Source organism: Canis aureus, chromosome 6 (assembly GCF_053574225.1).
Source record: "Canis aureus isolate CA01 chromosome 6, VMU_Caureus_v.1.0, whole genome shotgun sequence".
NCBI lineage: Eukaryota > Metazoa > Chordata > Mammalia > Carnivora > Canidae > Canis > Canis aureus.
The window spans coordinates 54390424-54403127 of record NC_135616.1 but is presented as its reverse complement, the minus strand read 5'-3'; the positions used below and the strand labels follow the sequence as shown (position 1 = coordinate 54403127).

Sequence of the window (12704 nt, the reverse complement as noted above, 5' to 3'; positions counted from 1 at the left end):
TATTAAGAATTTAGCCATCTGTTAATATTTAACAAAAATGTTCTGGTCCTAATTCAATGAGAAACGCCAGATGGATTTCATTTCATATTTTATTTGCAGCCTAAGCAGTTTTGATAGCCAGTGCTGGCAGGAAACTGGAAGCACAGGACCCCAGTATGAAAAACCCCCTATAAACCAGGAGAAAGCACAGCAAAATACTTCTTAGAATAAAATGTGAGTCCAGAAAAAAAGTGATTCCATTGTTGAGAGAAAAAAAAAGAATCCATTAGAAGTAGACTGAGTAACTAGAATAAATTCTCCTTTAAAATTAATAATTCTTTTGGAAGAACATGGACAATGGAGAGGAAGGTATGCAAATGAGACTAAACCTGTCTTCATGAAACATACTGGATGCCAAAGAATTATGAGAAACATTTACTATAGGGATTGGCCCAGGGCCAATATTATCATATGTATAAATGCCTAACAATCAGTCTAATAGGCGAGAATCAAACTTTCAGCTTAAAATACCTAGTCAATATCTATTATAGGGGCATTTTACACAGGCCTTGTTCAACAGTAGCCCTGTGTATAGAGTCCCAGCCCATATTTCTAGTGCTGGTCCTGAGAAAAAGCAGGACTAGACTCCATTAAGCATGGAGACTTACACATGACTTTTAATAAACAACTATTACCGTATTTCCCGTCAAAAAATGCATGCGCTGTACAGACATGTTTGACATAAGCTTTTTTTGTTCTCAGAGCACTAGGCTCAGTAGTGTGGAGAAGAACTGTGTGTGTGTGTGTGTGTGTGTGTGTGTGTGTGTGTGTGTGCATGTGTACACGCGCACTCCCTAGCCAGTTTCTGGGGGCCATGTTGTATGCAGATCCTACAGAGGGTTATTGCCCAGAGAATCACTGGCTTTGACACTTCTTATTTCTAAATTAATTAGAGAAAAGTTGGGCAGAACACAGAAGAACTGTGAGGCAGAGAGAAACAGAGGACTAAATCAGTTGAAGGAAGTTGGTTGGAGAACAAAATCGCTGTCCTGGCAGACAATGTCTTCAAAGAAGCTCAAAAAAACATAAAAGAAACTAAATAGGAGTGAGAGAAGCCTAAGAATAAACATGAAAAAGAAAAGCATGGTTAGAAAATTCAAACATTTCTTGTACAAAAATTAATAATATATTATGAAACACAAGTGTATTCTAAATAACAAAATATGTAATTTAAGTTAATAAAGTATCACAGTTGAGTCACTTGTCAGACTATTTTAGGACAGAATTCTAAGAGGCAAGATCACAGATTGAATGAAAAACTATCCAATACATAATCAAATGAAAATGCTTGAAACCCAGGGAACATTTTTTTTATTGGATGTTTTTCAATGCCCTAAATTTAAGCAGCTGGATTTTTTTAATGCACCATCCTCTTCAACCTTTTGAAATGATGGATTCGCCTTTTAATGGGAAATCTGCATTTCATTGTAAAGATGGAACACAATGTCCTTGGCGTGTTTTCTATAGAAGTAGGCTCCCTTTCATACTGAGTTCTTTAGCATATAGTGAATACCAAAAATCCAGCAAGTTTACGTCAGACATTAAATGCTGGAGAAATACACATATGCCGACAGGGGAACATGAAAAATGTAGTTTCATTTCCAAAGTACTAAGTGTCATTTATCCAAGGTTTTTGAGGACATATTGCTAAATTATTTCATAATCAAGAGTTTTAAGACTGACAAAGGGAGAAGTAAAAGAAGATTCAGACTGACTTGTTTAATTAAAGTTGTAAGTCAAATGGAGAACTGGAGAGAGCAATGAAACAATCTATCATAGATATTTCTAAAATTCTTGGTGCTGTGGGGAAAGAATGATGTTCTGTTAAAATAACATGTTGAATATGAAGTAGCTAAAATAAACAAAAGGAATAGAGGAGGAGAAAGGATAAACAGAATTATAATTTCCAAAATAGTCAATCTTAGTATCAGCTTAATTGAGGCATTTGCTACATAATCTTTGTTAGTTCTATTAAACTGGCCAACAATACACTGTCCAATGTGATAGCCACAGCCATAGTCCCTACTGAGCACTTGAAATGTAGTTAGTTATATTGGAATGTGCTCTAAGTATTTAGTACATACCAGAATCCAAAGACTTAGTGTGAGAAAAAGAAGGTAAATCATATCATCAATATTTTTATATTTATTATACATTTAAATGATAGTATTTTTTAAAAATTAGGGAAAATAAAATATTGTTAAATGCAATTTCATCTGTTTATTTTTAGTGTTCTGAATATGGCTGTTAGACAATTTAAAATGACATATGTGGTGCATATTAGTTTTCTATTGACAGCATTGAACCCCATGTCCTCTCATACATCCAATTTTTCTCTTTCTCTTAAATTTATTTATTTAAAGTAAGCTCTATGCTGTATGTGGGGCTTGAACTCATGGCCCCAAGATCAAGAGTTGCATGGTCTACTGATTGAGCCAGCCAGGTGCCCCTCCATCCATTTTTTTTTTCTCTTCTGACCTCCCTGTTTCTACCATTAGGTATATTTTAATTTTGCATTCTCCCAGTCACTGAATCTGAAACCTCACTATCATTTCTAAGGTACTATTTCCTTCACCCCCTTTATTACATCAATACTATGTTTCATTCTGTTTGAGGCATTTGTCAGAGCTACCCTTGTCTGACATTCCCATGATATGTGTCCAGGTCTCTGGCATCTCACAAGCATGCGGTTATAAATGGCCTCCTATCTAGTCTCTTTGCTTTCTAATTCCTTGAACATTACCAGAGATGGGCAATTTTCTAAAACTACTCTGTCAAATCCATTACAGTCCTTCCAAATTTTCACAGGTCTCCATTATTTCTGGAAGAAAATCCATGAAATTCCTTCCTGTGACATCGGTCATTTTTGTCACATGACACACCTACAAATTGGTCCAATTCTGATTTGACAATATCTTTTACTCTTCTAGTAAAAAGTCTCCATTTCAACCAAATACAACTCTGTCCACAGTCTTTTCCCAACTTGAGATATCCTTCCAGCTTCCCCCTACCACATCAGCCTAGAGTCAAGTTCAAGTTTTACCTTCCATGCAAAAGGTTTTCCTAAGTTTATGACTGTCTCTTTGTCATTCCTCTGTCTTTATTTTGATTCATACAATAGGCATAGTTTATTCTATTCATTTTGAATTATATGTTATATGAGATATCGTCATCCTATAAATGCATTACATTACAAAATTTGTATGAATGTTGTTCATTTGAAATTCAGAATGTTCAGTCAATTCTATTGTTTAAGTAGGTTACATTGGCAAAGAAAAATAAAAAATAGAAAATGTTTTTGTAACATTTATAAGTAAATAAGATATAATTTGATATTTTATTTTTTTATTTTTTTAAAAAGATTTTATTTATTCATGAGACACACACACACACACACACACACACACACACACACAGAAAGGCAGAGGCACAGGCAGAGGGAGAAGCAGGCTCCATGCAGGGAGCCCGATCCCAGGACTCCAGGATCATGCCCTGGGGCGAAGGCAGGCGCTAAACCGCTAAGCCACCTGGGCTGCCCTAATTTGATATTTTAAATATTTTATATTAAATAGACATTTTGGAGGAAGCATTTGTAAAGTTTTAGAGAAATTTTCAAAAGTTTTAGAAGCTGAGGTCCCCAATTCAACATCTTTTTTTCCTTCATTTTTAAACATAGTACCCTTCCTTTCCTCAATACAAAATGGTTGCTAGCACTATTTGTGTGGGAGGCATCCAGGGATTCTTTGTTCAAAGAGAGAGGGAACATGAGAGAGTTTGTGTTCTTTCCTTGCAATACTTGACAAGTATTAGAAGAAAGAGGAGAAATAAGATACACTCCCAAAAAGGATGCATTAAATGTTTGAGAGAGTGTTGTCGGAGGTGGAAGTAACCAAAATGTGACTAGCAAAAGGCAGATGAATCAAGGTAGAGAGAGGTGGTAATTATATGATGGCTACAGGATGTGCGATCATTGACCTTGTAAGGAAACAAAAGGACCAATGAAGGACAGATATGCAGTCAACAAGTGGCCAGTGACGATTTCTAGCTGGCAGGGCACCATCAATATAACTTGATTGAGGGAAGGCGCCACAGTGGGTATGAGGAGAGGGTTGGGTGTGTGGAGGAAAAGCTTCTGCATATGCAGTGGACTGGAAAGTCTTTATGTACTTGGTGATTTATATGTAGGGAGTTTCATAACTTGGGGAATGTTTGAGTGGCCTTGGTTTGATGACTACCTTGAATCTTATTTGTATGTACATTTTCTCACCAAAAAGCAACAAAATATTCAAGGATGAGACAATGAGTTATTTATTTCTATATATTTTAATGCCTGGCATAGTGTTGGTCATTGAAATTTATACAACATATTACAAGTATTTGTTGAATTATTTTGAAATTGTCTGATAGCAAAAGTCATATGTTGATTAAGATATTTGATAGTCACATATATTTGAGAATCAAATAAAAATTCTGTAGGAAAGAAAGAATCTGTAAAAGATGCTTAATTGGCACTGCTTTTGATCATGAAATCTTTACAAAGTTTAGATTGACCATCATGTGTATTTCTCTCTCTGCCTCTGTTTGTATGGCTTCTACTTGCTAGGAATGTCTTCTTCCTTGCAAGAAGGCATATACTAGTGGCCTTGAAATTTATGTCAAGTGCCACCTCCTCCATGAAGCCTACTCTGATTACTGCATGTCATATATGTCTTTTTTCATTTTTTATTTTTCAAATGATTTTTATTTATTTATTTGAGAGAGAGAGCGCGCATGCACACTCTCAAGAGGGGCAGAGAGAGAGGAAGAAAATCTCAAGCAGACTGTACAGAGCATGGAGCCCAACTGAGGAGCTGGATCCCACAACCATGAGTTCATAACCAAAGCCAAAACCAAGAGTTGGACATTTAACCAACTATGCCACCCAGGCACTCCATATATATCTTTTTTTAAGAGCTCTAAAATTTCCCATGGTTTTTGTTCTAGGCTATATAGGATACCATTTCTTATTTATGCTCAACTTGCCTCTTCAATAAATTGGAAGTTCTTTGAGGGCAAGGTTTATGTTGAAATTCTTTTGTGTTTATACTTATCAGTTAAACGCTGCTGCATCAGATACTGTTTAATACACATTTGACTGTAAATGATGCAGCAGAAACAAAATTCCAACATGATGAAATTTTATAACTGTCGTATTTATGCCATTTTACTACCATGTCTACCTATCTACTCTTAAATCTATTAATATGTCTACACTTTTACATAAAAAATTAAACAGATATGATATTAAAAAACTTATTTTTAATGCCTGAAAGGCTAATTTTGAATGAATTTATAGCTTTTTGCTTATTATCCTATTAGGTGAAGTTTCACTAACCTAGGCCAATATACTTGATTTTATTAATAGAGACCTCATGGCTTAAACACATGCATGCACAATAACATTTCAATACACTTCAAAACAATACAAAGACCCAAACCAGGAAATACACTGTTCTTAACAGGTAAGAACAGATGTAAAGTTTTAAAAAACAGTAAAGCATAAGATATTAGAAAAGAATTAAGAAAAATGTATGAAAAAGTCTGTAACAGTATCAAATATATTTTTGAAGTATGTAATAATGGCACCAAATTTATTTTCTAAATATATATGTTATAATTCTTCACTAGTCTGCTGTAACATTTCAAAATATTGTGATAATATTTCTCAGGCTAATAAATAATCAGAATAGAAACAGTTTCCATGACAGATTAACAGACTATTCCATACTGTGGAGAATAGCTGAGCTTCACTAGGGCAAAGATTCCTAGTTTTGACCACTCCTCTTTTCATACCCACATAATGATATCCCATGTTTATTCTTGATTACTGCATTTCTCATACCATCTATTCCCAATTTGTTGAGTGTCTCTTCTCCTACTGAGAAAGTGACATATGTCTTCTCTCAGTGCTGCACCACACTGCTAGCAATGAATGGAACATTCCCATGACTCAACCATACCACCAATGTGTATAACCCACATGGATGGTACCACTGCACCAGCTAAAGGGGGAGACAGATTGTACCACCAAGAACCTGGTCCAAAGACAGGGCAGTAGTGGAGGGGGTGGGAGGGATGGGGTGACTGGGTGATGGGCACTGAGGGGGGCACTTGACGGGATGAGCACTGGGTGTTATACTGTATGTTGGCAAATTGAACTCCAATAAAAAAATATACAAAAAAACCCCAAACAGGGCAATACCACAGATCAGTCCAAGTTTAAAATTAATCTCCCTCATACAGGGACTGTTTTTGCAGAATACTAGAAACTCATGAGATACCATGGGACACTCTTATTATGATGATTTACTTATTCCTCAAGAGATAATAATACTGATCAATATTTTTCCTGACAAAGTTTTCTTTTTTCCTTGATACATGGTGGCCAGAATGTTTGTGAACAGGGTAACTAGAGACAGTACCCTGGGTTTTGGGGTAGGTACCTGGGCCAAGAAAAATGAGATGCTTCCATAAATTAATGCTAGCCTTTCATTCTTTGAGGAACTGACACAAGAGTTATGTAAGCCCAAATTTTCATCATGCTCTTCACCCTCGCCTCATTGTCCAAGATGAGACTGTACTGTCATTCAGAGTAAATTCAAATTCCTCGACATACCCACTATGCCAACCACAGGACTTCTGCTTTCCAGGAAAACCAATGCATTTTTATTTTCCACACAGAACAAATCTAACCACATCTTCTTGTCTTTGTCTATACTATTCTTTCCACTAGAAATACTTCTGCTTATGAGCCACTCTGCTTCTCTTTCACCCAGAACTCCTGCAAAAGATCACTCTATCTAGTTCAGACTTCATGTACGTTTTTTCTTAAAGTATTACAGTTCTCATTTTTCTGTCTTCTTTTCCTTCTCCAACCCACTTGCAGACTTATTATTTTTCAATCAGTAGAATCCTTTAAAAGAAATTCTGACACCAAAGCTCATTATATTGGGTAGATTAAAAAGTTAAGCTCCTCTGATTGAGACAGCAGTGGGGCTATGAGAAAACCTGCCCTGTGGATTCACCCTCTTGTTCAGGTGTTGCTTCTAAGAAATGCAGCTGCAACACCTGAGGACTGTAGTACAAAGGCCTGGATTTCCAAATCCCTCTTCTGGAACAAGGTGCCAGCCTTATTCTTCTGGTGTTTCTGTAATGCCACGGCTCTGCCCTCCCCCAAGTCAACCTAGATGTGCCTCATCTCTCTAGGTCTCCTACACCAAGTAGCTCCATTTGGTTCCTGCAATTTCTAACTGAGCAAACATGTATCCCCCAGAACCATGTATGTGATTTAGCAAATGCTTCCAGGTCAAATCACCCCTGCCATACTGCCATACCCTGACTGATTGATTGAGTACTGTAATATGCCCAGAAAGTATGCAGTACTCTCCAACCATCAGAAGCCCTTGCCGTTTGTGGCCAGGCACAGCACTCAGGTTTCCTCTACTGCTTCCAGAATTTCTCTCACCCCAGTCCCATTCCTTGACAGCATTTCTGTGGTTGGTTTCTTCTCTATCTTATTTTCTAAGTGGCTGAGTGTTTCACCTAAGTGTGCGTATGCTCTGCCTTTCCAACTACAAGGTAAACTCCTAGGGAAAGAACAAATTTGCTGTTATTATTACCATTATTATTGTTGTTAATTATTTTATGTATCTTGTTCCTCTGCTACTATGTACCTATGACCTGACTTCCTTATCAAAGCATCAACTCTTTGAGGGAAGCAATTGTTTCCCTCTTAGTTTTAGTTGCATAGTTGACATTCATCAAACACTTGTTGAATGAACATAGGATTGAGTCCCTGCATGGGCTGGCATAGTGCTTTGTTTAGAGTAGGACTCAAAGATGATGCTTGACTTAGAAAATAATAAAAATATCCAAAAAAAGGGCTATAAAATATTGAGAATACTAGATCCACATGCTGTTGAAAACAAAAATATGGTGTTTATTGCTATTAAAAAGTTATAACTATAGAGACATACAAGTATGAAACTCATAATACAAACTACTCATCTTTTCATTTAAGCTCGAATAATTCCCTGCTTTAATCAGAATTACATTTTGAGTAGTAAACAGCATCTGTGAATCAGGAGACTGCTAGTAAAAAGTACTTCTTTATATTTTTCTCTTGGGCACTGAAGAAACTGCCCATGGGGAGGCTTTCATGGGCTGTTGTAGTAGGCCCAAGAAAACTATGGTTCAGGGTCCAATTCAAGTTCCACCTCCTCCAGGAAGCCTGCCTGGCCGTAAGAGCCCACTGGGGGGCTCCCTCCTCCATTCTCTAGGCATTCTTGGACCGTAACACTTTTTTTGATGTTGTTTTACACTTAGTATATTTTATATTTCCTGGTACCTCTAATATCCTCAATATGTGGACTCCCCTCTCCTTCCAAAAAAAGGGACTTTTGTAATTTTACAGCAAGAAAATCAAAAGCTTTATTCTCACATTTTTATATTTAATCTCTCTATTAATTCTTATATTTAAAGAAATATTTGTGAGTATTTATAGATACAAGATTGAAAATGTACAGGACTGATAATGATAAGTATACTCAATAATAAATTTAAAGGACTTATGGCAAAGCATGGCAGATTGACCGCACCTCTTCTCCCTCCCCTAAACCCATTATGATGATAGTAAAAGAATAAAAAGATATTGATCCACAAGGATAAAGAATGGGAGGGGAAAAAAACAGTAGAGAAGACATTTCCTGAAAGCTTTGGAAGACAGAAAGCAGAGGAGCATTGATTGACTTTGCTTAGAGAAAGGAGTTATTCCCCCAAGTTCCTACAGGGGGAGAGAATGGACGCAATGCCACCTCAACTAGGTCCTGTCCTGTTTCTTTGGAGGTACCTGATACCGACATGAAGGAATAGTTGTGGGGCTTACATAGCAAGATCAGATAGTCTGTATACAGAAGTACATAGAACAACTAATGACAAAGGGTTACCTCCTCAATGCACAGCAGGACACTCCTGCCCCTAGCAGGAGATTATAGACTTTTCCCTAGACACAGAACTATAAAAAATAAGTTTTGGGACCCAGAGGTACCAGGCAGGGTGAACAGCAAAAGTAGAATAAAAACAAGAGAACTTAGTAAAAGTCTTTTTGTTGAAATGTCCCTCCTCCCCTTTTCCTGCCCTACCCTGGAGTGCCAGCAACCAGATGTATTTCTCTGCCTTCACCAAGCAGGGATATCCTACTGTTCTTCTCAGGGGAGCTACATAGTTTCAGAGAAAATGCTCCATATTCTAACATTTCAGCAAAAAGAGCAGCTTGTTACCTGATCACCTTACAGAGAGATCCTACATTCTGCAAGCCTCACCCACACACAGTTTCCAAGTAGCTAACCGGCACAGAATCTTAATAGATTAGATGTATCATAGATTCTGAGAATGGGCTACCTCAACGCCCATTCCGAACTTCTTATAATGTTTGAGTTCAATTCAAAACTCTCTTTCCCTTCCCAATCTTGCTCTTGTAGCTAGGGCTCCAGACGAGATAAAGTTTCAGCCAACCCAATATATTCATATCCATGTCAGACTTTGATTCAGAAGTGAGTCACACTGGTGAGCTACAGAGTATGTGGCACTTGTTTTGTTGAAGTGGATCATGGCAGAAGTGGTATGGTTTTGGATCCAGAGGCTATAATATGAGGAGGCTTCCTGACTATACAGCTTCCAGTTTGGTGGAGGCAGCAGCTCCCTGGCAACCCCAGCTCTGAACTTCAGTTTGGAGAACTCACTCTGGGAAAGTCAGCCTAATTTTCTGACTTTGGCTCTTTGAGCAATTTATCTCCCTTAATAAGTATTTTTCTACTTAAACCAGCTAGAGTAGATTCTATTGTTGACAACTAAGGGCTCTGAACATACAGTAGCTATATCTAGTCATTATATATTAGTATGTCTCAGAAAAAAATGAATAGTCAGTAAAGTAGAACAATGGCATTTCCCAACAATACATCATTTAAAAAAATGAACTGATTATTAGCACACACGTTATGTGCATGTGTGTGTGTCTGTGTGTGTGTGTGTGAGAGAGAGAGAGAGAGAGAGGGAGAGAGAGAGAGAAAGAAGGAGATGGTTTATGCAGTTATGAATTTCTAGGACTTTTCACTTAAGGAAAGAGTCTTTATCCAGGGAAAAATTATATAAATGAGAAAATCCAAAAGAGTAAGTAAGAAGGATAGCATTTGAGCAGCTCTGCAAGAAATAAAACAAGGTAACAGATATGACTTCAATAACAAATTGCAGTGGCATATATGTTTGTAGACTATTATAAGCTACTTCTGTATTGGCAATGTACTTCATGGGTTAAATTTCCTGGGAAGCAACGTACAGGGACTTAGTTTGTGTTTTATACTTTTTAAGTAACTAGGAAGGAAAAAATTTACTCAGCACGGCAAAACATACTGCAAACACTTTAAAATGAGCATATTTCAAATGCTTAATATTCTCATTTCTTCATTTTTTCCTGTGTTCCAAGGCAACAAAACCTACATTTTTAAAAAGAGAACCTTCCAAGTTTGGAATAGTGACTGATTTACTTGAAAAGGTGTGTGATATGATACAGATTTCGGGTAGTAATATCCCTCAACTCTGACTTCAGTGGCTACACATTAAATTACAAAGTGAGTTTAAGAAACTCCACACACTCTGAAATTATGCTTACTTTGTAACAGCTTTCAAGTGCATATTAATCATACAAAATTCTACATGTATAGCCCTTTGAGTATACTTGTATTAAATAAAAAGTGTTATTTTGGCTAAGTATACCATACATTCGTAAAAGTTCAACTCAATAAAAGCACCTTGTTTACAAATGCAGCATAATTTTCACTTATCTGAGAAAAATGGGGGTCAGGAAGGCATGTACAACTAGAATCCTCTGACAATTCCCAGAACTTAGTAGATGAATGGTTTAAATTTTACCCCCATCATCTGTCACCAAGCCACAAATAAAAATCAAAGCCGAATTTTCCCCTCTCTCTTCTATCATTTCAACAAAGAAATATTCAAAAAGAGGCAGCAGTAAGGAGAAAAGCAACAGGACTGAGCATTCAACCCAACTGAATTGCTTTCATGCCATCCTCTGCATGGACTCCAAAGCTACCTGCCCTCACCACTGATATTAACATAATTCCATAGGGTTCCTGTTGAGACCCATACAGTGTGTTTGCAAAGGAGAGCTGACTACCATGCTTCTGCCTGTGTTCTCTAGTGAGATCCCTTCTCCATCTGTTCCAGGGAATGTGGACCCAGATGGATTCAGGGAAAAAGGGGCCCCCTTCCATGCACCTTCTGAGTTGCAACCCTGGACTTATGATGACATTTGGCTAAATTGCTCCAAGCACAGCTGGTGGTCTGCGTACCATTATTGGCTCAAACACAAGTTCACACAGAAACAGGGCTCTGGATGAGGGAAAAAGAACTGGAACGGTACTTCTCCATCAATTCTAATCATATCTACTGACTACTTTCTGAGGAAAGGGTGAAGAAGAAATGAGCACAGAGAAGACGAAAGGAAGGGGTGCAGGGAGACAGAAACGATGAGCAAAGTGACCTATGTATGGGGGGGGAGAGACTGAAGCTATACGAGCTAAAAGTGCCTTCTGCTTTCCTGGCATGCTCAGGTGGGTCCATCCCCAGTTTCCTAGAGACAAGGACCACCAGGAGGAGACTCCCAGGAGAGGCAGTGTGGCGAGCAGAAAGGATGCAGATGGAGTTTGGGGTTAAGACCAGGTTCACATGCGAGCTCTGACACTAGCTATGTGAATCTAGGCAACTTACTTTATTTCTCTAAGTCTTATCTCTGAATGAGGTGATAATTCATGGCTCACAGGGGGTACGTAGATTAAATGAGGTCATGGGCATTACTATTAAATGAGAGGGCTGTCTCTTCAGGGACTTGTGATAAATGTTTCTTTGATAAATGTTTCTTTACTTTTCCTTGGGGAAAATCTGTTTTAGCCGTCCACTTCCTTACCCATCAATGCAGTAAGGTGTTCTCTCTTCAACATAGCTGTAACAGCCAGCTTTTACACTTGTAAGCTATAGGACTATGAGGGGAAAATCGGAAGTTAATTATGTGCCCGCCAGATAAACACTCATTAAACACGTATCAGGCCAGGAGGGTGGCAAGCAGTGAAACAATATAAACAACTTTAAACTACGGTTTTCTATTCAGAGACTTGTAAGGCATCCATAATTGTGGAACTGTGTCAACAGCTGTGGAAAGATAGAGGCAGTACTACTATAGGCTAAGAGGTAATATTAATTCCTCTCCCTCGCTTCCACAGTGGACTGCAGAGAATACATCAAGGAAAGTATTTGAAAGGAGATGAAAGCTTTGAAAGAAATATACAAATGAAAATTCTGTAATTAAAGGATCATCTACTTTTTATTACAGATATGTTTTTACACTTTAAAAAAAATAAGCAAGAGTTTCAAGACTGGCTAAAAAACTAAAAGGCAGGGAAGGTTTGTTTTCTTTCTCCAAACCTCTTTATTCGGGCAGTTTCGCTTTTCTGCTGGCTCCAAACCAAGATGGCCTTGAGTTGACGGCTTTTGCTGCTGCCTAGTTTCTAAGTTTCTCCCTCTGCTACATCCAAGGAAAGCTCCCCTTCTCACTC

The 12704-nt window shown here is 37.8% G+C and overlaps 1 protein-coding gene across 7 annotated transcripts in view; it reads right to left on the bottom strand.

The window, feature by feature from the left end:
- The window catches only part of DNM3 (dynamin 3), a 553762-nt gene that overhangs the window by 160448 nt on the left and 380610 nt on the right, over positions 1 to 12704 (bottom strand). The window lies entirely within an intron of this gene.